The following is a 26,094-nucleotide window of genomic DNA, read 5'->3' as shown; positions in this document are numbered from 1 at the left end:
GTGTGAATTCGTGAAGGACCGCCCTAATGCGTGTTAGTTTGTCGAGGGGGAGACTGGCTTGCATAGCGCAGGTATCCAAGCTGACCCCGAGAAAGGTGATGATGTGTGCTGGGCCGTCGACTTTGTGCTCGGCGATGGGAACATTGAGGTTTCCGAATATCACTCTGAGTTTGTCGAGGTCTCCTGGTGGCTTGCTGGGAGGTTCTATTAGTAGGAAGTCATCCAGGTAATGGATGACTTCTTGGCATTGACCCTTGTGTAACAGTATCCAAACAAGGGACTGAGCGAACGTGTCGAAGAGCCACGGACTACTCTTCGAACCGAAGGTCAGTTTTGTGGCAAAATAATATGCCTCCTTCCACTTGATGCCATGCCAGCACCAAAGGGATGGGTGGATGGGCAGGAGCTTGAAGGCATCCGAGATGTCGGCTTTGGAGAGCCAGGCACCTGTACCTGCTTTGATGATTGCTTGTATTGCCATGTCGACGGAGGAATATTTTAGGGAAAACTCTTCGGAGGGGATCAGGGAATTGAGACTGGGGATGTGGGAAGAATGAGGCGCAGACAGGTCGTACACCAAACGCAATTTATTCGTGAACTTGCCCTTGACAAGCCCAATAGGGCTGACTCTCCATGTGCTGAAAGGGGGGCAAGTGAAAGGGCCTATAACGTGGGCCTATAACGTACTCTCGATCTACCTCTGCTTATAAGAGCTGATCTATGGCTTGTTCGTCAATGGCTGCTGAACGAAGATTGGCACATTCGTGAGTACTGTGGGGTAGTGAAATGAGGCCGGTGTGAAAGCCTGCTGTGAAGCCTTGGATAAGGTAGGTGGCCAGGGAAGGGGTGGGATGTGAGGTGAGGTACAGTCCTAACCATAAGAGGTTGATCCGGCTTAGTCATACCCTCTTGTGTTGTTTGACTTCACACAAATTCCTTGGGTGTGCTCTTTGGCATAAGGTGCAGATGTGGAGTAGGCGGCACTGGCTGAAGTTGCAGGACCCGTAGTTGTAGTTATTACAGATGGCTGCCCCTCCCACGGTTCGGACTGGACGTCCGAATTTGTCCACCTGAGGCGTTGGTTCGGGGGGCAACTGACCCTGAATTGTACCCGAGGTAGAGGGAAACTCGAAGGGCCGTCTGATCGCCGCATTGGCGCACCAGGTGGCAGTGTGGGTGGAGGACTGACAAATCGCACACAGAGGTGAGCGTAAGCCGGCAAAGTGGCGGCAGAAGAGCTCTGTGTCCATGAGACTCCGATTTGTCGTAGTCTGGAACTGTGTGAGTCTGGCGGCGGCCTTAGCGGAAAAGGAACGGTGGTAATCATAAAATGCAAATCCTCCATACTTGTAGCCCAAGTCTACCACCGTATGGAGATACAAGTCCAGCTCTTCCCGTCTGCTGGGGGTGGCTGAGCATAGGACGTCTCTGGGACCGATAACTTGCAGTTCAATCTGGGGTCTTTGGCTTTAAGGACCACCGATATGTCACCCCAGGAGTAGGCCTTATTTTCTGCCAGGTCGTGTACTGGTTGGGACCAAATGGGAGGGGTAGACAATGGGGCTCCAGCCTGAGGTACCTGCAGGAAGGGGTGTCAAGGTTTGAGTTGCGGTTGGGTCGGGGACAGCCGTGGCCGGTCGAGCCTCCAGGAGTGCCACCCTGGTTTGGACGTCTGTAACTGAGGTAGACAAGGATGACACCATCGTGTGTAATTGTGAGATAGCTGATGATATTGACTGGAGGGATGCCTGTTGGGTACTGGGTCCTGCTGCTGGTGGGGGAAAGAGGAGTTTGAAGAGCTCGCCTTTCCTCGCTGTGGCGGGGAAGGGGACACCTCTGCGTCTGAGCTCTGCCGTTAGTTTGGGGATAGTCCATCCCCTGAGGGACTGCACGCTGCCGCTCTCTGAGACCGGGGAAGGTGACAGAGGGGCCGTGAAGTCTTCGCTGCCGGCCTGAGACATAGTTGATCTGGTGAGAATCTCCTGTCTTGAGCTCTTATTTTTCGGTTGACTGTAACCTATTGGGGGTGACATGAATTTCAAGTTTTTTCTTTGATCCCCTGAGTCATACTTACCCGACTTATCCTCCCATTCTTCTTTTTTTTTTTTTTTTTTTTTTTACCTGGGGAGATATCGTCCAACCTGGTGCAGGGTGGACCTACTGAACTTTGACTGACCTAGAGAAAATGAAAGGTGATAATTCGTGAAGGGATTGCTAACTAACTTGAAGCAACGATTTGTATGGTGCTTGCAATCTTGTGACAATGAAATGATTCGAAATGTTTGCCTTGATTATGAAATGAATGAACTGCATGACAGAGGTCCGGCCTGGTCGTGTCGTGACTGATCCGACCGTGAACCGGGCTCTGGAGCATGTACTGAAATGAGGCAACTGAAGAAACATTGGTGCACACCGGGACGAATCGGTGCTTGTTTGATGCATCTGGATTCGAATCGGAGCGCAGTATGAAATGAATGAGAGAAATGTTTACCTTGACCGAGGCTCGAATTGGTTGTGCCATATTTGCGACTGGCAACGAACCGAGCTCTGGTATAGGTATGGATACGGCCGAAACAAGTGAGGCATTCCGTGACGAATCGGTGCATCTCAGATGCGACTGGTTTCGAAACGGTGATGCGCTGTGGGAGTGAAATGGTAGTAATTGCATGACAGAGACACAGATCAGTCGCCCGATTTCTGCGACTAGCTATGATCCGGACTCTGGAGCATGTTTGAGAAATGAGGCCGAGCCCTGGGGCACGCCGTAACGAATCGGTGCATGGAAGATGCGACTGGATTCGAAGCGGAGCGCGGTAAGTGCAGGTGTAACATATCGTTTGCCATGACGGAGGCGCGAATCGGTCGTGCTGTTGTAGCGACTGACTACGAATCGGACTCCGGAGCATGTACTGAAATGTGGCCAACCCTGGGGCACGCCGAGACGAATCGGTGCATTTCCATGCGACTGAATTCATGTCGGAACGTGATACGTGGTAATGAAATGATAACCATGACAGAGGTACGAATGACTGAAAATAACGTAACTCTGGAGCATGTACTGAAATGAGGCCGTAACTACTGGGGCACACCGGAGCGAATCGGTGCATCTTTTAGGTGCGACTGGATTCGAATCGGAGCGCGGTAGGTGACTGAAATGAGAAATGATTGAAATGATTTGAAATGTTAGAAATGAGTTTAGAAATGTTTCAGAAATGAGACATGATTGGCATCGAACTGACTTGATCCGATAGATTTGAGAATTGCGACTCGCTGTGGCTGTTTACAGACGTATATTAAATTACCGACATGCTAGAAATGAAGCGACGTCTGCGTCGCGGTGGTTTTCTCGAGTAAGGCGAAATGGTAACATAACGATAGTACGAGTGATATACATTGCGGTTACGTTTGTAAAATGCGAGTGATACGTAAATTTGAAATCACGGTTTAGTGACATGATATGAAACGTAAAAGAAAGTCCGACGGGACCCTACCTGCGACAGCCAAGCCAGACGCGTGGTACGAACTACGAACGGTAAACACGGACTTCAAAAGTTTGAGCGCGGAAATAACGAATACGGGAACTTGCGAGGCAAGAACTTGCGGACGCTGGTATTCGAATAGTCGGCCTAGTGACGTATATCGCGCACAGGAAACCGACAAGCACCACAGGTGAGCGGGCTGCTTAAATACCCCCCGGGCTCCTCCCATAAATTCAGGCCACCATACTGGCCTTCCTACATATATATATATATATATATATATATATATATATATATATATATATATCGATATATCGATATATATATCGATATATATATATATATATATATATATATATATCCCAGCTTAGTGCAGCTACAGGCCATTAGTATGTCTGGAAGGCCAACAAGGAGAGGCAGACAGTCACAAGAAAATAAAAGAGGGCAAGCAGGCTCTGTGTCTAAAGGCAACAGTGCTGGTCGTGGAGACGGTGCATCCTCATCAGCACGTGGCTGTGGGACACGCTTGGCCTTCTTTTCGGCAGCTGGCCGTGTTGATGACCAAGCCGTCCTCATCCTCCTCATCCTCTCTCACTAATGTTCAGGGTACTTTGTCTGGCAAAGCAGCTGCCAATGCGGCCTCTTCCCTTGGCTCAATGGCATCAGTGACTCCTTCCCTAGCTCCACCATGTCCTCCTGAGGAGTCCCTCGAACTATTTGACCACAGTGTTGGCTACATGCTCCAGGAGGATGCCCAGCGTTTAGAAGGCTCTGATGATGATACTGAGCTAGATGAAGGCAGTAACGTGAGCACGGACAGAGGGGGTGCCCAAGAAGGACAGCATTCTGGCAGTCATGCTCCCCCTGCTGCAGCATACTGCCAGGTTTGCTCCAGTGATGAGGAGGGAGGGGATGATGAGGTCACTGACTCAACGTGGGTGCCTGATAGGAGAGGGGAGGAGGAGGAGGCACATCACCAATGAGGCAAGATGCCCTCCAGGGGCCAGCCTAAGGGCAGCACACTGACTGCATCACACAGCAAAGCTCCACATGTGCAGGGCGCTGCTGTCTCTGCGCGTTATTCTAAAAGTTCTTTGGTGTGGGCCTTTTTTGAGATGAGTGCATCAGATCGCACCGCTGCTATTTGCAACATATGTCTCAAGTGTATCTCGCGTGGCCAAAACATCTCCCGCTTGGGCACCACATGCTTGACCAGACATATGTTGACCTGCCATGCAGTTCTTTGGCAAGCGTATCTAAAAGACCCACACCAAAGAACAAAGAGGACTTCTCCTTGCTCCTCATCAGCTGAGATCTCCAACTCCACTATACCTTCAGTCCTCTCTGAGACCTGCACTGAGAGGAATGAAGGTATAGAATTAGGTGTGTCACAGCCAAGTACTTGTGGGCAATCTGCTTTCGATACACCAACGTCAGATTGTACCAGGCAAATTTCCCTGCCCCAGCTGCTGCACCGCCGAAAGAAGTTCGCTCCCAGCCATCCACATGCCCAGCGGTTGAATGCTAGCTTGGCAAAATTGGTAAGCTAACTGCTACCTTTTCAGTTGGTAGACTCTGCCCCCTTTCGTTAGTTTGTGGAATGTACGGTTCCTCAGTGGCAGGTACCCAAACGCCACTTTTTCTCATGGAAGGCGATTCCGACTCTCTACCGGCATGTGGAAGGCAATGTCTTGGCCTCGCTGGACAGGGCGGTCAGCGGTAAGATGCATATTACCACTGACTCATGGTCCAGCACGCATGGACAGGGATGTTACCTAAGTTTCACCGCGCATTGGGTCACTCTGCTGGCAGCTGGGAAGGATGCAGGACAAGGTGCAGTAGTGTTGGAGGTTGTTCCGCCACCACGCCTCCAAAATGCCACTACTAATGATTGTGACACACCTCTCTCCTCCACCCCCTCCTCTTCTTCTTCCTCCATTGCCTCTTCCTGTGCTTTGTCCTCGGAACCAGCGGTGCTCCGTAGGCATTCAAGGGGCTACGCAAGTATGCAGGCCAAAAGATGCCATGCGGTGCTTGAGCTGGTGTGCTTGGGGGACAGGAGCCACACTGGGGCAGAGGTTCTGTCAGCTCTGCAGGGGCAGGTTCAGAGGTGGTTGACGCCACGCCTACTTAAGGCAGGAATGGTGGTTTGCGACAATGGCACCAACCTCCTCTCCGCCCTCCGACAGGGACAACTGACCCATGTGCCCTGTTTGGCTTAACTTGGTGGTGCAATGGTTCTTGGGCAGGTACCTGGGCTTACAGGATGTCCTGAGACCAGGAAAGTCTGTGTGCATTTCCACCGGTCATATAATGCCAGTGCTCGGCTGGCAGACCTCCAAAAGGAATTTAACTTGCCCAAGAACCGCCTAATCTGTGACATGCCCACCAGGCGCGGACCTTATCTTGCCGTCACAGAGGGAGCAGAGGATGAAACATCTTCAGGAGGCTTTGCAGAAAGGTCTGTGCAACGCATTCCCAGAGACTGGGAGGTTACAAACTTCTGTTTCTGGACAACGTGTTGCTGAGGCTTCGGTCAGTCAAAGAAGGAGCGGTGGAGAAGGTGGCCGTCTGACTGATGCGTTCAGACAATTTTTTAGTCCGCAGCCCCAAGGTATGATCGGTTCCAGCAACCATCGCCAGTGTCTGTTTTACATGGTGCAGGAATACCTAGGGGCAAGATCTGACTTGGACACCTTTCCCACCGAAAATCCTCTGAGTTACTGGGTCTTGAGGATGGATCACTGGCCAGAGCTTGCACGGTATGCAATTGAGCTACTGGCCTGTCCTGCACCCAGCGTTCTTTCGTAACGCACATTCAGTGCTGCTGGAGGCTTTGTAACCGATCACAGGGTGCGTCTCTCCACCGATTCAGTCGATCGAATGACCTTCATAAAAATGAATCAGTCTTGGATCACCACCAGCTACCAAGCACCTGACGCTAATGTAACCGAATATTTTTTTTTTAAATGTCAGATCCCTTCAAAGACTGCCTATGCTGATTCTAAGTGACTATCCTGTTATGCTGAGTAATTATCCTCTTCCTCCTCAATGATCATGCTGATAGCTTGTAAGAACATTTTTGGTTCTGGGGGCCGCCACCAGTGCCTAAGGCCCAATTTTTAAGCCCCTGTTTAACAAGGGCATGTAATTACAATTTTTGATGCAATTCTTTGCAGCAGGGCTCGTTCCTGAGCTCCAACTAGAGTATCTGTGAGGGGTTGCAGTGTTGTGGCACCAGCACCAGTTCCTAATGCCCAATTTTTAAGCCCCTGTTTAACAAGGGCATGTAATTACAATTTTTTATGCAATTCTTTTCAGCAGGGCTAGTTCCTGCGCTCCAACTAGAGTATCTGTGAGGGGTTGAAGTGTTGTGGCACCAGCACCAGTGACTAAGGCCCAATTTTTCAGCACCTGTTTAACAGGGGCGTGTAATTACAATTTTTGATGCAATACTTTGCAGCAGGGCTCGTTCCTGCATTCCAACTAGAATATCTGTGAGGGGTTGCAGTGTTGTGGCACCAGCACCAGTGCCTAAGGCCCAATTTTTCAGCCCCTGTTTAACAGGGGCGTGTAATTACAATTTTTGATGCAATACTTTGCAGCAGGGCTCGTTCCTGCGTTCCAACTAGAGTATCTGTGAGGGGTTGCAGTGTTGTGGCACCAGCACCAGTGCCTAAGGCCCAATTTTTCAGCCCCTGTTTAACAGGGGCGTGTAATTACAATTTTTGATGCAATATTTTGCAAGGAGGGTTCGTTGCTGCACTCAACTAGAGTATCTGTGAGGGGTTGCAGTGTTGTGGCACCAGCACCAGTGCCTAAGGCCCAATTTTTCAGCCCCTGTTTAACAGGGGCGTGTAATTACAATTTTTGATGCAATACTTTGCAGCAGGGCTCGTTCCTGCGTTCCAACTAGAGCATCTGTGAGGGGTTGCAGTGTTGTGGCACCAGTGCCTAAGGCCCAATTTTTCAGCCCCTGTTCAACGGGAACATGTAATTAGAATTCTTGATCTAATATTTCACATCAGGGCCCGTTTCTGCGCCCACCAAGATTAACTGTGAGGACTTACAGTGTTGTGCTACCAGCACCACCACCACCAAAGGCCCAGTTTTTCTGGCCCTGTTCAACAGGGGCATGTAATTTCAATTCTTGATCTAATATTTCACAGCAGGGCCCGTTCTAGTGCCCACCAAGAGTAACTGTGAGGACTTACAGTGTTGTGGCACCAGCACCACCACCACCATCAGCAAAGGCCCAATTTTTCTGGCCCTGTTCAACAGGGGCATGTAATTACAATTCTTGATCTAATATTTCACAGCAGGGCCCTGTGAGGGCTTACAGTGTTGAGGCCACAACAACACCTAGGGCCCAGATTTCTGCTGAGTATATAGGGCAGGCCCCTACTTTCAAACATCCAACTTACAAACGACTCCTACTTGCAAACGGAAGGAGACAACAGGAAGTGAGATGAAATCTACCCCATAGGAAGGGAAATTCTCTCCTGTAAGAGTTAATATGGGAAAAACTTTTCTCCTTTCCACTGATGCTTTATCACCAATCCTTGTTTCACTAAAAACACCAAATTTTCAAAAAACATTTGTCATTGGGACAAAAAGTGAGGTGAAATCTTCTGAAGAGGAGCACAGACAGCAAAACAAATGTCACAGGGGTGATAACCCTTCCCTATGTTTTCCAAAAAGCTTAAAAACAGATTTTTTGGCTGGAGCTACACTTTAAAAAATGTACCAGTTCAAAATTACAAACAGATTCTACTTAACAACAAACCTACAGTCCCTGTCTTGTTTGCACCGCCTGTATACTGCTGTTCAGAGTATATAGGGCCTGGGGGCCCCACGCCTTTCCTTTTTTTTAATTTGGGTGCGGGGTTCCCCTAATATCCATACAAGACTCAAAGGGCCTGGTAATGGACTGAGGGGGACCCATGCCGTTTGTCTCACTGATTTTCATCCATATTGCCAGGACCCAACATTACATTAAAGCCTTAAGCAGTTTTAAATGGTTTTTATTCCTTTAAAAATGTCATTTTGTGCAGGGACTGTTCTAAGCACAGGAAACACGCGCCACTTTAAAGGCATACTATAGACACCCCCCAGGTATGATTTAAAGGAATATTTCACTTTTTTTTTTTTTTTTACTTTAAGCATCATTGAAATCACTGCTCTCGAAAAAACGGCAGTTTTTAAAAGTTTTTTTTTCATTGATACATGTCCCCTGGGGCAGGACCCGGGTCCCCAAACCCTTTTTAGGACAATACCATGAAAATTAGCCTTTAAAATGAGCACTTTTGATTTGGAACGTTCGAGTCCCATAGACGTCAATGTGGCTCTAACGTTCGCGCAAAGTTTCGGTCCGTTCGCAGGTTCTGGTGCGAACCGAACTGGGGGGTGTTCGGCTCATCCCTAGCCCTTAGTAGGGACAACACTGTCTTAACATGTTCAATATGTTCTTTCTCTGTGGTAGAGTATATCAATATATCATCCAGGTATACTACTACATAGGTGTCTAGAATATTATTATTATTATTATTATACAGGATTTATATAGTGCCAACAGTTTGCGTAGCGCTTTACAACATGAGGGCAGACAGTACACTTACAATACAAATCAATATCCCACAGAACATCATTGACAAACCGCTGGAATGTGGCAGGAGCATTGCATAATCCAAATGACATTACCAAATATTCATAATGTCCATAACGAGAATGGAAGGCAGTTTTCCATTCATCTCCAGTTCTAATCCTCACGTTATAAGTTCCTCGTAGATCTATCTTGATGTAAATGGTAGCAGAACGCAATCTTTCCTTTAGACCCCTTTCACACTGAGCCACCCTGGGCGTCAGCGGTAAAGCAGCGCTATTTTTAGCGCCACTTTACCGTCCTTTTAGCGGCGATATTCGCCGCTAGAGGGGCGGTTGTAATGTTTTCAATGGGGAGGAGTGGTGGAGGAGCGGTGTATTAGTACCGCTCCTACACCGCTGCACAGAAGCTGCTGGCAGGACTTTTTGTGACACCCTGCGAGCGCAGCGCCCCAGTGTGAAAGCACTCGGGCTTTCACACTGGGTTTGCAGCTGAGACTTTTTTCAGATGCTAGGCAGGTGCTATTTTTAGCGCTGTAGCGCCTGAAAAACGTCTCAGTGTGAAAGGGGTCTTAATTCAGGAATTAAAGGCAGTGGATATTTATTTTTAATGGTAATAGCATTCAGTGCTCGATAATCCACACATGGACGGAGGTGTAACAAGGGGTTAAATTCTGTGTTACATTTATTAATTTATTGACACATTCATTCATATACAGTATCTCACAACTGAGTACACCCCTCACATTTTTGTAAATGTTTTATTATATTTTTTCATGTGACAACACTGAAGAAATGACACTTTGCTACAATGTAAAGTAGTGAGTTGATATGACTGATTTCTGATTGGGACTCTAAAACAAAGTTAATACTGCAGCTGCAGGAACAGATTCACAGGACTCAATCACTGTGTTTAAAATGTCCGTTCAGAGAAAAATTTATTATTACATGTTATTTTATACATAGATAAGAAAGGGGTGGTGTGAGATGTTATTAAAAACTAACAAATAGCAATATGTTATTAAAAGCTAACAAATAGAAATATATTATTAAAAACTAGCAAATAGAACAATTGCAAAAGTAAAACCTTGAAAAGGGAGGGGGGAGTAGAGAGCGTTTAGTAGGAGAAGTGTCTGTGTGTTAGGTGAAGGTTACAGAACACATTTCAACAGCAAGAACAAAATGGATTCTCTTGTGCTTAAATGAACAGTACAATGAATGTCCATGTCATTTCCCCCCTTTTGTTTATTTGACACCATTCTTCTCCGCTTTACGTTCAGCCGATTGCTGGTAACTCCTGTTACATTGGCGCAGAGAGACGGCGTCCTGTTCAGCTCTCTCCTAGCTTTCTCACAATAATGGGTTCATCAGGGCTGGTGGTACATTTGTTGGTACAGCGGGTAGTCACACAGAGGCATAGCCTGATGAGGAAGTAAATAACAAACATGAGAAATAGGAACATCACAATGTAAGCGCCTAGTTTCTGTAACCATGTTGCTATGCCATATAAAAAATCACCAAAACCTCCTAAACCCTGAAAGGGGTTCCATCCATCTTTAGCAATATCTCTGGCCTTATTCTGTAGTTCTCTTATCTTAGCAAGATGCCCTTTAAATAATGTCCTCATTATCAGAAATGTATATACAACAGTCAGTGCGAAATATCTTACACATCCCACCTTGAGCTGCAGTGAGATAATTTAGCGTTAATCTGTGCTCTAATACTACTTTTTTAAGCTGAGCCATTTCTTCATTTAATAAACCTATATCAGTGGTAGTAAGGTTAATAATCTCATCTACAATTCTAGTGTAATTATTTAGTCTTTTCATTGCTTCAATTCCCCATCCTGTCCAGGAAGGGAACCATGACCATGCCATGTCACCTTCAGTGAACAGCTCTCTTTTGAACACTAAAGGGTATTCTGGACTTTGATCTGGTCGCACTGTATCTTTGCGAACAGCCAAAGCAGGTACTAACTTCCCAATATAACATGTACCTGTAACATTAGTAGGAAGCCAGGCGTAAGCTTTATTTCCACATATATAATATAACCCTCTACGTATGGACGGTATGCCTGCTCCTAAAAAACTGGAAGCAATAACATGGAATCTCAGGAAACCGATATTTTCACATATTGGAAACTGTGAGCAATTTGTACTATAAAGGGTTCTATTTAGTTCTGGATCTGGGATATAATAATATTGACCATAGTTTCCTCCATAAACTGTAATTTTTGCTCCGCTGCAATCTGAATTGCCCAACCGTCTACATTTAGTGTTAAACGGGCATGTGATGTTTAAACAAATCTGTGGAGTGTTTATCTGTTTCGAAACCATCAAAGTTACTGATCTGTGCTCATTAGCTGTGGAGACTATGTATGAGCCATTTATTCTGGTCCTGTTTAGATCAGTGAAATTGAGAGGCATTGCTATCATGGGTATTGTTCCTGTTTGGGGATGTAAATGAGAACACACCCAGCAGTTACTAGCGTTGCTATGGGTTGCATACAATTTTAACATTTGGATGAAAGGGTTATTTTTACATGTCTCAGTTCTCCCAAACAACAAAAAGAAAAGAAACATTATCATCTTTTTTTCAAAGGATATCATCACTTCAGGATTTTCTTGCAGTGACTGGCGTGAATCCAGGTGGGCTTTCCTTCCAACTTGACAGCAGAACCGGTTGTCAAAAGCACCAAATGTGGTCCGTCAAATTTTGGTTCTAGTGGCTTTCTGACGTGTCGCTTGACCACCACCCAGTCACCTGGTTGGATTCTGTGAATACCTGAAACAGAATCTGGGTCGGGGATAGATTTATAAACACCTTCATGTATTTTATTCAATGTTCTTTGCAAAATCTGAACATATTCTAACAGATTAGAGTGAGAAGCTTGCAACTGTTGGGGAAAATATAGCCCTGTTTTGGGTGGCCCTCCAAATAAAATCTCATAGGGGGACAGCCCATGTGGTTGTTTAGGGGTAGTTCATACAGAATATAGGGCTAATGGCAAAGCTTCCACCCATCCTTTTCCTGTATCTGCTTTAATTTTTGCACATCTGTTTTTCAAAATTCCATTAAGTCTCTCAACTTTACCACTACTTTGTGGATGATAAGGTGTATGGAAAGCTTGCTGTATGTGAAGTGCTTCCATTACCTCTTTCATTACTTCCCCAGTAAAATGGGTTCCTCTGTCACTCTCAATAGTTTCAGGAACTCCATATCTACAAACTATTTCATTCAAAATTTTCTTTGCTGTTGTTTTTGCATTTGCTTTGGCTACTGGCCAGCTCTCGGGCCAACCTGAAAACATGTCAACACACACTAAAGCAAACTCATAGGTGCCTATTCTGGGCATTTGAATGTAGTCTATTTGAATTCTTTGGAAAGGGAAATCTGGCTTTGGAGAATGCCTTTGGGGAACATGAACAGGCCTCCCTGCATTGTACAGAGCACAAGTGAGACATGAAGCACAAAACCTGGCTGCAAATGCACTAAATCCAGGTGCTATCCAATAGCAGTCAGTAAATGCCACCATCGCGCCCTTAGCAAGATGACTGACGCCATGTGCCAGCTGTGCTAAAACTGGGTACAAACTCCTGGGTAGACACCACCTGTTGTCAGCGCTCCACAGGCCCTGCTGATTTTGGGTAGCATTACATTTGATCCACTTATCCTTCTCTTCATCAGGGGCCTGGTTCTGCAACTGAATTAGAGTTTCTACATCCCACTGCTCTTGATGAGGGGAAACTGTCCCCGCTACCTGGGCGACCCCTACAGTGGATGTGACTCCAAATGCCATAAGGGCAGCATCCTTTGCCGCTTGGTCCGCTAAAGCATTTCCTCTGGCTGTCATGTCACTTACCCTTGCATGCCCTTTTACCTTCAAGATGGAAACTTCTGCTGGTTTCTGAAAGGCCTCAAATAGCCGCTCTATGAGTTTTGCATGTCTCACTGGCTTCCCTGCACTAGTCAGAAAGTGCCGTGCTTTCCAGATAGGCCCAAAATCGTGGGCTATTCCAAATGCATATCTGCTGTCAGTGTAAACATTTCCCCTTTGATTCTCTAGGAGATGACATGCTTTGACTACAGCATACAACTCCGCTTCCTGTGCTGACATCTGGGGTTTCAATGCTTCCTGATGTAAAATGGTGTCTGTAGTGGTTACAGCAAACCCTGTGTGTGGCTGACCATCATCAGTGTAAAATCTGGAACCATCTACGAATAAGTGTGTGTCACAATCTGATAAGGGCTCATCTTTTGCTGGTGTGACAGAGGCCCTTTCTACCTCCATAAGAGCCATACAATCATGGGAAAAACTCTCAGGTTCTACATCAGTACCATTTGTTGCATCTTCCTCATCAATTATAGGAAGAAGAGTAGCCGGATTTAAAGTAACACATCGTTTGATTGTTAAATTCGATGGAGCAAAAAGAGCAGACTGGTACTTGTCAAATCTACTGGCAGACACATGTCTAGTATTTACTTGATTCATGATTTCCTGTACTGCATGTGGCACATACAGGATCAGAGCAGAATCTAGTACAAGCTCCGTTACTTTGTCTAGCAGCAAAATGCAGGCTGCTATGGCTCGCATACAACTGGGGGAGCCTTTGATGACAGGGTCTAATGAGGCTGATACATACATCACAGGCCTCTGTTTGTCTCCATGTAGCTGGGTGAGTACACCTGCAGCAAATCCATTGACTTCATGACAGAACAACGAGAAAGTCTTAGTATAGTCAGGAAGTCCAATGGCGGGAGCTTCAGACAAAATTTTAATAAGCTCCTTCATCTGCAATTCATTGTCCCATGTGAGTTTGAAAGGGTTTCTAGTGGTAGCCTCATATAGAGGAGCCATAAGTTCTGATGCATTTGGAATCCAGTCCCTACAATATCCCACTAACCCCAGGAAGGCACGTAGTTGCCGGACATTTCTTGGCTTTTCAAAGTTTTTTAGAGTTTTAACTCGATCTGGGGTTAGGTGACGGATTCCATGTGAAATGCAGTGACCCAGGAAGATCACTTTCTCTTGGCAGTATTGTAGCTTATCTTTGCTAACTTTGTTGTTACTGTTATAGAGAAACATGAGAAGGTTTACTGTTTCTCTGCTACAAATGTCCTTTGTATCAGAACAAATAAGCTAATCGTCTATGTACTGAAGCAAAACTGTGTTTGGGTGTGAGGGGGACCATTGGTCCAATACTTGCTTTAACGCAGTATTATATTCAGAGGGGCTACTCACACAGCCTTGGGGCAATCTTGTCTATGCTAGCTTTTGGGCATCATGGGTAAATGAAAAAAGGTGCCAGCAATCTGGGTGCAGGGGCACCGAAAAGAAAGCATTTGCAAGATCAATCACTGTAAAGCAGGTGCTGGAGGCAGGTATTCCACTTAGTAAAGTGCGGGGGTTGGGCACGATCGGGGTATCTGCCTCTATTATATTGTTAATGGCTCTCAAATCATGCACCATGCGATATGTCACCTGCCCACCCTTCTTGTCTGGCTTCTTTGCAATTGGGAACAGGGTTGTATTGACCTGGGACTTAATTGGTACAACAACCCCTGCTGCTTTCAGTTGAGTGATTTGATCCTTTATCCCCTCAGTCTGAGCAATACTCAGTGGGTACTGTTTAATCTGTGGGAGATGGGCTCCTGGTTTAATTTTTATCATGACTGGGGTGCAATCCAGCAGACCTACATCATATTTACTGGTGGCCCATAATTCAGTGGGAATCACTTTCAATTCTGGTGGAAATGGCAGAGTGGAGTCTTGGATTAAAAATACTCCACAGGCAGAATTTAAAACTTCTCCTGATAGACTACTGACCACTTGGACTCCTGTAGGAGTGTAGTCTATGTTTGCTAAAATTTGGTTCAAAATGTCAGCTCCCAAAAGATTGGTAGGAACTGTGTCTGAAACTAACACTTTAGTGACAATTTCTGTTTGCTGTCCTAGCCTGAGTTTAAGTGGCTTGGACTCAACCAAATCAGTAGAGGTCCCGGTTAGGCCAACACCAGAGATAACATTTGTAGATAATAATCCTGGAGGTAAGTCCTCTATATTAAAAACACTTCGGCTTGCACCAGTATCAATTAAACAGGTTAATTCTGTTTCTCCTCCAGGATAGGGGAGTTCTTGTAAAAATACTTTTACTCTGGCCTCGGGACCATTGTCTCCCCTATTTAACATAATTGATACTGGCATGCCATTTTCCTATGCCTGATCCACTGCTTTTGGCAGAGAGCTGGGATCAGCATGAGGGGCCTCTAAGCTCTTTTCTAGTCTACGGTCAGGAAGATGGCAGAATTTGGCTATGTGTCCTTCCCCATCACAATTGTAGCATATAATTGGTCCCCGGTTGCCATGATTTCTGAAATTGCCTTTGCCTCTTCCTCTTCCTTTTCCTCTCTGCTTCCCCATGTACATTACCTTGGGTTTGCTGTCTTCTTGGTTAATCCTGTTTTCTATAGACAACAGGATAGGCAGGACGTCTCGAATAGACATTTTGCCTGCCCCAGGCCTTGCTGTGAACAACTTTTCTTTCAACTGGGGTATTAAACCATCAAGAAACCTTTGTTTCACCAGTTGTGTAGATGGACTTGCAGTTTCTCCCGCCTTCTCTTCCTCTATTTTAATGCCTGCTTCCTCAGCCATATCACTTAACCGCCTCCAATAATCCCCTGCTGCTTCCTCTTTCCCTTGCTTAGCATTCATAAATTCAGCATGTCTGGTTTGTCTATATATTTGGGGCAATTTTTCCTTCAATTTCTCACAAACCTCCCGTCCACTAACCATCTTACCTAGATTTTTGACGTCTACACCACATTCTTTAAGTATATAGCCAGACATGTTGCTTCCCACTGCTTTAATAAGAAGCTGATGAATGTCAGTAGCAGAAGCCTCATATGCTTCCTGTGCAGCACTAAGTTTGTTTGCAAACCCAATTGGATTCTTTCTAGGATCTCCCAATCCCTCTAATATGGCTCTCATATCTTGGGGACTAAAAGGTACATGCCATTTAATTTGAGACTGTCAACAGCATCACCTTCAAAAACTAATTGGGTTCTGACAGGATAAACTGCAACAGATTTCTCTATGCCAGGGGCAGAAGGGCTGGCATCTCCCTTCCTTCTCTCTTCATCTTGCTGCCACAATTTGGAAATTATGGTTTGCTCTGGAAGTTCAGACTCTATCTCTCTTTCTCTGGCCAAAGCCTTAAGTTCAGAGAGATCTAGGTTTGCATATGTGCCTTTTGATTTATGCCAATCATCTGTTTCTAGGATACGAGCCAAATCCCTCTTTGTAGGTTGATATGGGGCTGTTAAACCTCTGCTCTCTACTATATTGCATAGCTCATCTTTTGTGTGTTCCATGTAATCTAATTCTTTTGCTTTTGTGCGTGGACCCCTTAAAGCCAAACTGGCAGCCACATAAGGTGGGGGGTCCTCCTCTACAGAGTCTTCTGGCCAAACGTAGTAAATTTGGGCAGTACTTTTATTAAATATCTCCGTCAAGCCAGTTTGATTTTCTACTTTAGCTTCTGTCTCCCATGTGCAAGCTATTCTCCACGTTCCTTCACTGCACAGTAGTGGGCCATAATCGTGTAGAAAAGTTTGCCATACTTTTAAGTCAAAAGTCCCTTCAGATTTTAAAGGTTTAGCTGTTCCCTTTGTCCATTCTACCCATTTATCTAGGGGCTCAGTATAGGCAGAACCGTACCTTCGGTTCATATATTCTCTAGCGCTCATCTTGCGCTGGGCATTTTCTGAAGGACTCTCTCCCTTCATTCCCTTAATTAATTTAATGCCCATAATGACTGGCCAGTCTTCTCTCTTCTCTACTTGTGCCTATACCCTCTTGCTTCTAAAACAAATAGTACAGCAAATCTGCAGATTTACAAGAATAGTCTCCACTTATCTACGTGGATAGAAGGGGTTTATGACAATAGACAAAACACTCATTAAGAGACCCTCCTCGTCTCTTCTCTTCTCTGTGAGTTTTATCTGACCCTACCATGCGCCTCTGACCCAGGTCGCCCACAAGGAGTCAACGCAGGGAACTGCAGAGGATTTTCCCTATCCACACACAGTCCAACCCGTGAAGGGGGACACAAACACATTCACACACACGTTACCCAACCAGAAAGGTCCGAGAGTGGTCTGGTTTCCTTGAGAACCGACAGATAGGATACATAGGAAAAGGCAGAAATATAGCAAGCTTAAGGGCAGCTTACCTAGCTGGCATTTGAGGTCTGCGTTTCCCGATGATCCCGATCGAAGCGCGGTTCCTTCTGGAGACTCTGCCAAACTCCTGTTATGGCTCGCCAAGACTGATATGACTGATTTCTGATTGGGACTCTAAAACAAAGTTAATACTGCAGCTGCAGGAACAGATTCACAGGACTCAATCACTGTGTTTAAAATGTCCGTTCAGTGAAAAATTTATTATTACATGTTATTTTATACATAGATAAGAAAGGGGTGGTGTGAGATGTTATTAAAAACTAACAAATAGCAATATGTTATTAAAAGCTAACAAATAGAAATATATTATTAAAAACTAGCGAATAGAACAATTGCAAAAGTAAAACCTTGAAAAGGGAGGGGGGAGTAGAGAGCGTTTAGTAGGAGAAGTGTCTGTGTGTTAGGTGAAGGTTACAGAACACATTTCAACAGCGAGAACAAAATGGATTCTCTTGTGCTTAAATGAACAGTACAATGAATGTCCATGTCATGAGTGTACAGTTTGTATAACAGTGTAAATTTGCTGTCACTTCAAAATAACTCAACACACAGCCATTAATGTCTAAACCACTGGAAACAAAAGTGAGTACACCCCTAAGTGAAAATGTCCAAATTGGGCCCAATGTGTCAATATTTTGTGTGGCCACCATTATTTTCCAGCACTTCCTTAACCCTCTTGGGCATGGAGTTCACCAGTGCTTCACAGGTTGTCACTGGAGTCCTCTTCCACTCCTCCATGATGACATAATGGAGCTGGTGGATGTTAGAGACCTTGTGCTCCTCCACCTTCCGTTTGAGGATGCCCCACAGATGCTCAATAGGGTTTAGGTCTGGAGACATGCTTGGCCAGTCCATCACCTTTATCCTCAGCTTCTTTAGCAAGGCACTGGTCATCTTGGTGGCGTGTTTACGGTCATTATCATGTTGGAATACTGCTCTGCGGCCCAGTCTCCGAAGGGAGGGGATCATGCTCTGCTTCAGTATGTCACAGTATATGTTGGCATTCATGGTTCCCTCAATGAACTGTAGCTCCCCAGTGCTGGCAACACTCATGCAGCCCCAGACCCATGATACTCCCACCACCCTGCTTGACTGTAGGCAAGACACACTTGTCTTTGTACTCCTCACCTGGTTGCTGCCACACAAGCTTGACACCATCTGAACCAAATAAGTTTATCTTGGTCTCATTAGACCAGAGGACATGGTTCCAGTATTCCATGTCCTTAGTCTGTTTATCTTCAGCAAACTGTTGGCGGGCTTTCTTGTGCATTATCTTTAGAAAAGGCTTCTAGGACGACAGCCATGCAGACCAATTTGATGCAATGTGATTCATATGGTCTGAGCACTGACAGGCTGACCCTCACCCCTTCAACCTCTGCAGCAATGCTGGCAGCCAGGGATGAGCTTTGTGCTGGAGTCGAACATTGTATGTTCGCCCGTTCGTTGAATTACGAAAGATATGGGCCGTTCACGCCAAATTTGACTGGCGCGTCACGGCCCATAATTCACTGCGGCATCGCAGTGCATTGCTGGCTGTTGATTGGCCAAGCATGCACTATGACCCGCATGCTTGGCCAATCAAAGTGCCGTCTCTAAAGAGAGCCGTAATTGGCCAAAGCCAGGGTGGCTTTGGCCAATTATGGCTCAGGGGGTTTAGTACACGCCCCACACTATATAAGGCAGTCTGGCGTTTCAGCCTGTGTAGTGTGTTGCTGCGGAGGAGAGATAGACAGGGAGACAGTGTCATTTGATTTAAGTTAGATAGTGTAGGCAGGCGAGTCAGTTAGCTGCACTTACAGTGTATTGTGTATATATATACATCCTAGGTGTTGTGTATATATATATATATATATATATATACACTGTATTCAGTTTAGCTAGATCTGTTCCTGTTATTCTCTTCCTACTGACAGGCAGGCAGGTGTTTTTACATAATTTACAGCTACCTGAAGAAAATTGCTGGTGTTCTTCTGACCCTATAAGTCCTATTAGATACAGTATTTACAGTTAGTGTAGTGCATCCCCTGCACAGTGTGCACCTAAAGCTACCTGAAGAAAATTGGTGGTGTTCTTCTGATCCTATTAGTATCGCAGGCAGCTGTAGTATTTACAAGTTAGTGTAGTGCGTCCTCTGCACAGTGTGCACCTAAAGCTACCTGAAGAAAATTGGTGGTGTTCTTCTGATCCTATTAGTACAATACTGCAGGCAGCTGCAGTATTTACAAGTTAGAGTAGTGCGTCCTCTGCACAGTGTGCACCTAAAGCTACCTGAAGAAAATTGGTGGTGTTCTTCTGATCCTATTAGTACAGTAACTGCAGGCAGCTGCAGTATTTACAAGTTAGTGTAGTGCGTCCTCTGCACAGTGTGCACCTAAAGCTACCGGAAGAAAATTGGTGGTGTTCTTCTGATCCTATTAGTATCGCAGGCAGCTGTAGTATTTACAAGTTAGTGTAGTGCGTCCTCTGCACAGTGTGCACCTAAAGCTACCTGAAGAAAATTGGTGGTGTTCTTCTGATCCTATTAGTACAGTACTGCAGGTAGCTGCAGTATTTACAAGTTAGTGTAGTGCGTCCTCTGCACAGTGTGCACCTAAAGCTACCTTAAGAAAATTGGTGGTGTTCTTCTGATCCTATTAATATCGCAGGCAGTTGTAGTATTTACAAGTTAGTGTAGTGCATCCTCTGCACAGTGTGAACCTAAAGCTACCTGAAGAAAATTGGTGGTGTTCTTCTGATCCTATTAGTACAGTACTGCAGGTAGCTGCAGTATTTACAAGTTAGTGTAGTGTGTCCTCTGCACAGTGTGCACCTAAAGCTACCTGAAGAAAATTGGTGGTGTTCCTCTGATCCTATTAGTACCGCAGGCAGCTGTAGTATTTACAAGTTAGTGTAGTGCGTCCTCTGCACAGTGTGCACCTAAAGCTACCTAAAGAAAATGAGTGGTGTTCTTCTGATCCTATTAGTACAGTACCGCAGGCAGCTGCAGTATTTACAAATTAGTGTAGTGCGTCCTCTGCACAGTGTGCACCTAAAGCTACCTGAAGAAAATTGGTGGTGTTCTTCTGATCCTATTAGTACCGCAGGCAGCTGTAGTATTTACAAGTTAGTGTAGTGCATCCTCTGCACAGTGTTCACCTAAAGCTACCTGAAGAAAATTGGTGGTGATCTTCTGATCCTATTAGTACAGTACCACAGGCAGCTGAAGTATTTACAAGTTAGTGTGGTGCGTCCTCTGCACAGTTTGAACCTAAAGCTACCTGAAGAAAATTGGTGGTGTTCTGATCCTATTAGTATCGCAGGCAGTTGTAGTATTTGCAAGTTGGTGTAGTGCATCCTCTGCACAGTATGCACCTAAAGCTACCTGAAGACAATTGCAGTTGTTCTGCTCCTATTAATACCACAGACAGGCAGCTACAGTATTTACAGTTAGTGTACTGTGTCCTCTGCACAGTGTGCACCTAAAGCTACCTAAATAAAATTGGTGGCGTTCTTCTGATCCTATATTAATACCACAGACAGGCAGCTACAGTATTTACAGTTAGTGTACTGGGTCCTCTGCACAGTGTGCACCTAAAGCTACCTGAAGACAATTGCTGGTGTTCTCATACTAATAGTACTACAGGCAGGCAGTTGATTCTGCTAGCTGCAGTATCAGTATATATATACATCCCAGCTTTGTGCAGCTACATCTCACTGCAGGCCATTAGTATGTCTGGAAGGCCAACTAGGAGAGGCAGACAGTCACAAGCCAATAAAAGGGGGCAAGCAGGCTCTGTGTCTAGAGGCAACAGTGCTGGTCATGGAGACGGTGCATCCTCATCAGCACGTCGCCGTGGGACATGCTTGTCCTTTTTTTTGGCAGCTGGCCGTGTTGAGCCGCAACATGAAGACTTGGAAGACTGTGTAGAGTGGATGACCAAGCTGTCCTCATCCTCCTCATTCTCTCTCACCCAGGCTCAGGGTACTTTGTCTGGGAAAGCAGCTATGTCATGACCTTGCAGTAATACATTCATGACCTGTCTGTCTCTTACCTGGTCTGTGTATCAGCCTTGAGGCTTGTACTCTCAGACCTGCATGCTTAAGTAATCTTCCCTCTGTGTGGCTCCACCCTAGCCTCAACAGGAACCACTATTTAACACCATATTCTCCAAGCCTGCCTTGCCATGCAATATTGTGGCTTCCTGTTTGCCGTGTGCTCTAAGTTTGTCTCTGTTACCGATCTTGGTGTGTTCCCGACTATCCCTGTCTGCTTGTGACCCTGACCTTTGGCGCATTGTCGACTATCCCTGTTTGCCTGTGACCCTGACTTTTGCCGTGTTCTCTGTTATCCTTGTCTGCTAGTCTCCCCGACATTTGGCTACCTCGTTACTATCCCTTGCTGTCCAGGGCTGCTGTTTCCTCTCCATCCTCCTGTAGCCTACCGTGAGCGCGAGCTGGGAGACCCTGGGGGCCGTGACCTGGAGCCAGTTGCAGCCCAGTCCATCCTCACCACTAGAGGCTCTGGTGAACACCTGCTGGCTCTTAGACTCCGCGCCCTGGGGAATCTATGCTCTAACTCACTGTGGGATCTGTGTTGGTGCTCCAGGGGACCTGCCTTCCTGAACCACCCCGAGTTCCATCCGCAGCAGTCAGCCTTAGGGTCCACGATCATAGCGGTGCACTCCTGACCCCAACGGGGTGCATCTGTCACCTGGATACAGGTGACCTGACAGTTTGCACGGCCATGGACCTGTCTGATGTGCCACTGCCTGCCGATGATCAGCTGCAGGGCATAGTCCACAGACTCGAGACCCAGGAATCTAATCAGACCCAGGTGATGCAATTCCTTCAGGATTTGGCTTCCCGCTTTGAACAACTTCAAGCCTCCTTAGGCTCCCCAGTTCCCCAACCGCAATCGGCTGCCGTATCAGCTCCGCTTACAGTCGCAGCCGCTAAGCCTTTGCACTTACCAGCTCCGTCACTTTACTTTGGGGATTTCAAGGCCTGCAGAGGGTTCCTTAGCCAGTGTACCATTCATTTCAAACTCCAACCCCAAAACTTCCAGTCTGATCGGGCAAAGGTAGCCTATATTATTTCTCTCCTGTCCGGCGAAGCTTTAGCTTGGGCTGCCCCTATGTGGGAGAGGAAAAACCCAGTGGTTTCCAGCCTCTCTAATTTTCTGAAACTCTTCCGGAATATCTTTGAGGAACCAGGTCATGTCTCTTCAGAGGCCAGGGCCCTCTTACGTTTCCGCCAAGAGTCTGCTTCTATGGGACAGTATGCTCTTTGTTTCCGCATACTGACGGCTGAGCTGAGCTGGAACAATGAGGCCTTAGTCGCAACATTTCTGCATGGCCTTTCTGATAGAGTGAAGGACGAATTAGCAGGAAGAACCATCCCCACTGATCTGGACGAAGTTATCTCACTGTGTAACCAGATTGATATTCGTTTTCAGGAAAGGACCCTAGAAAAGCGACGCCAGCACTCCTTGGTCCTTAGTCAGCCCGAGCTCCCCTCTTTTCGTCCTGTGGAGCATCTCCTGCCAACTAAGGAACCCATGCAGCTGGGCCAGACCAGGCCATCCCCCGGGGAACGTGCTAGGCGCAGAACTCTGGGCCTGTGTCTCTGCTGTGGAGGCAAAGGTCATTTTCGTGACACATGCTCATTTCGTCCAAGAAAAGCTCGGGTAATACATCTGGAAGGTGGAGTATTGGACCCAGAAAAGTCATCTTCTCGTCTCCTTCTTTCGGTGTTTCTTCATGTTGGCGTTTCCTCCCACTCGGCCTTGACTTATCTGGATTTGGGAGCCGCTGGCAACTTTATGGACTGGAGAACTGCATCTTCCATGAACCTTACCCTTTTACTCCTCACCACTCCATTGGTGGTCTCGGCGATTGATGGCACTGTTCTTCCAGGGGGGCCTATCCGCTTCCAGACACCTCCTGTTAAGATGTCGGTAGGGATACTCCACCAGGAGTGGATATCCTTTCTTATCCTTCCTAAAGTCTCAACCGTCGTTATCGTATTGGGGCTTCCTTGGTTGCAGCTCCACTCTCCACACATTGACTGGACTTCTGGGCAGATCCTGGCTTGGGGTCCATCCTGTTTCTCTTCCTGCCTACTCAAGGTTGCCCCTAAGGGGAGACTTCCCGTAGCTACCACCTCAGTATCCTCTGCCCTTCCCACTGCATATAGCGATTTCCGGGATGTGTTCTGTAAAAAGTCAGCTGAGGTGCTTCCTCCTCACAGGTCCTTTGACTGTGCCATTGTTCCCGGAGCAGCTCTACCCAGGGGTCGTACCTACCCTCTGTCCATCCCAGAGACCCAGGCCATGTCTGAGTATGTTGCAGAAAATCTAGAAAAGGGATTCATCCGGAAATCCTCTTCGCCGGCAGGAGCAAGGTTATTTTTTTTTTGCCAAAAAGGATGGTACCCTAAGACCCTGCATTGACTACCAAGGCCTAAACGCAGTAACGATCAAAAATCGATACCCCCTACCCCTAATATCGGAACTATTTGACAGGTTGAAAGGTGCCTCCATTTTTACCAAGTTGGATCTCAGGGGTGCATACAATTTGATCCGAATAAGGGAAGGGGATGAATGGAAAACTGCATTTAACACTAGAGATGGGCATTACGAGTACTTGGTCATGCCCTTTGGTTTGTGTAATGCCCCAGCGGTGTTCCAAAACTTTGTTAACAAAATCTTCAGGGATCTGCTTTACCAATTTGTTGTCATCTACCTGGATGACATTTTCATCTTTTCGGATAGTCTGTCCGTTCACAGAGAACATGTCCCGATTGTACTTCAGCACCTTCGAGAAAATAATCTGTACACCAAGCTGGAGAAATGTTCTTTTGAATGTTCTGAAGTCCTGTTTCTGGGATACTTTGTCTCTAACTTCGGTCTTCGTATGGATCCTGGGAAGGTCTCGGTCATTACCAACTGGCCTCTTCCTGCCGGCCTCAAGGCCACGCAGCGCTTTCTTGGGTTCACTAATTATTACAGGCAGTTCATTAGGAATTACTCCTCTATTGCTGCGCCAATTATCGCCTTGACCAAGAAGGGTGCTAATGCCAAGGAGTGGTCCCCCGAAGCTGTCTCTGCCTTTCATGATTTGAAACAGGCCTTCATTTCTGGACCTTTGTTAAGGCGACCTGACCCGGGGGATCCATTTTTTATTGAAGTGGACGCTTCCTCAACTGGGGTGGGAGCTGTGCTTCTTCAATCCTTTGGGAAAAAACTTCTACCATGTGCGTTTTTCTCCAGAAAATTTTCTCAGGTGGAGAAGAATTACGCTATTGGTGATCGGGAACTTCTTGCGATTAAATTGGCGTTGGAGGAGTGGCGTCATCTCTTGGAGGGTTCCCCACATTCCATAACAATTTTCACTGACCATAAAAATCTGCAGTACTTACAGAATGCCAAACGATTGAATCCCAGACAAGCCAGGTGGAGTCTCTTCTTTTCCCGTTTAACTTCACCATTACATTAAAACCTGGTTCCTGCAACAGTCGGGCTGATGCACTCTCTAGATCTTTTGACTTTCAGAATGAGGAGCCTACCATTGAACCTGAGCCGATTATCCCTACTTCATGCATCCTTGCCCATTCTACCACCCTGAAGTCAAAAATTCCTCCTGGCGGGACCTTCGTCCCCACTGAGCTAAGAGCTAAGATCCTTCGTTGGGGACATGACTCCAAGGTGGCAGGTCATGCTGGGTTTCTTCGATCCTTCCTCCTCATCAGTCACCACTACTGGTGGCCTACTCTCCGTTCGGATGTCAAAGACTATGTTAAGGCTTGTCATGTCTGTGCCCAGTCTATGTCCTCGACGCAGGCTCCTGCTGGTCTTCTCATGCCCTTGCCCATTCCCAAGGAGCCCTGGTCTCACATAGCCATGGACTTCATCACCGATCTTCCACCTTCTGAGAAGAATACGGTCATTTGGGTGGTAATTGATCGATTCTCCAAGATGGCCCATTTTGTTCCTCTTCCTGGTCTCCCTTCTGCTCCTGCCTTGGTTCCCATTTTCATACGAGAGATTTTTCGTCTTCATGGTGTCCCTTCCCATGTCATTTCGGACAGGGGTGTTCAGTTTACTTCTCGCTTTTGGAGAGCCTTTTGCAAATCCCTCAACATTACCTTGGATTTTACCTCTTCTTACCATCCCCAATCCAATGGCCAGACTGAAAGGGTTAATCAAGAGTTGGAGGTCTTTCTCCATACCTTGGTCTCAGCTCATCACGATGATTGGGTATCATTACTACCGTGGGCACAGTTCTCCCACAACAATCATGTCAACGTCAGTTCTCAGAAGACAGCCTTTGTCACTGTTTATGGAAGACATCCTCAGCTCCCGCTTCCTATGACCTGTTCTTCTGACATCCCAGCTTTGGCTACTGTTCAGGAATCATTCAATTCCTTGTGGGTTGACATTCATGATTCCCTCCAGAAAGCTGCCAACAAGTTCAAAAGTTTTGCTGACCGTCGCAGGCGTAAGCCGCCTTCTCTACAGCCAGGAGACAAAGTCTGGCTTTTTACCAGGAACATCAGACTCCGGGTTCCTTCTCTCAAGTTTGCCCCGAGATTCATTGGTCCTTACAATATAATTTCTAAGCTGAATCCTGTTTGTTTTAAACTCCAGATCCCTAAAAGCCTCAGGATCTCAAACTCCTTTCATGTATTCATTCTGAAACCTTTAGTTTTCAATAAGTTCTCTCGACCTCTCCCTACCTTGGCTCCAGTCTCTGAAGATGATCAGGAGTACGAGGTTAGTCAAATTTTGGAT

This window comes from Aquarana catesbeiana, linkage group LG12, assembly GCF_042186555.1.
Source record: "Aquarana catesbeiana isolate 2022-GZ linkage group LG12, ASM4218655v1, whole genome shotgun sequence".
In the NCBI taxonomy this organism is placed as follows: Eukaryota; Metazoa; Chordata; class Amphibia; order Anura; family Ranidae; genus Aquarana; species Aquarana catesbeiana.
Note: the sequence above shows the minus strand (reverse complement) of the source record.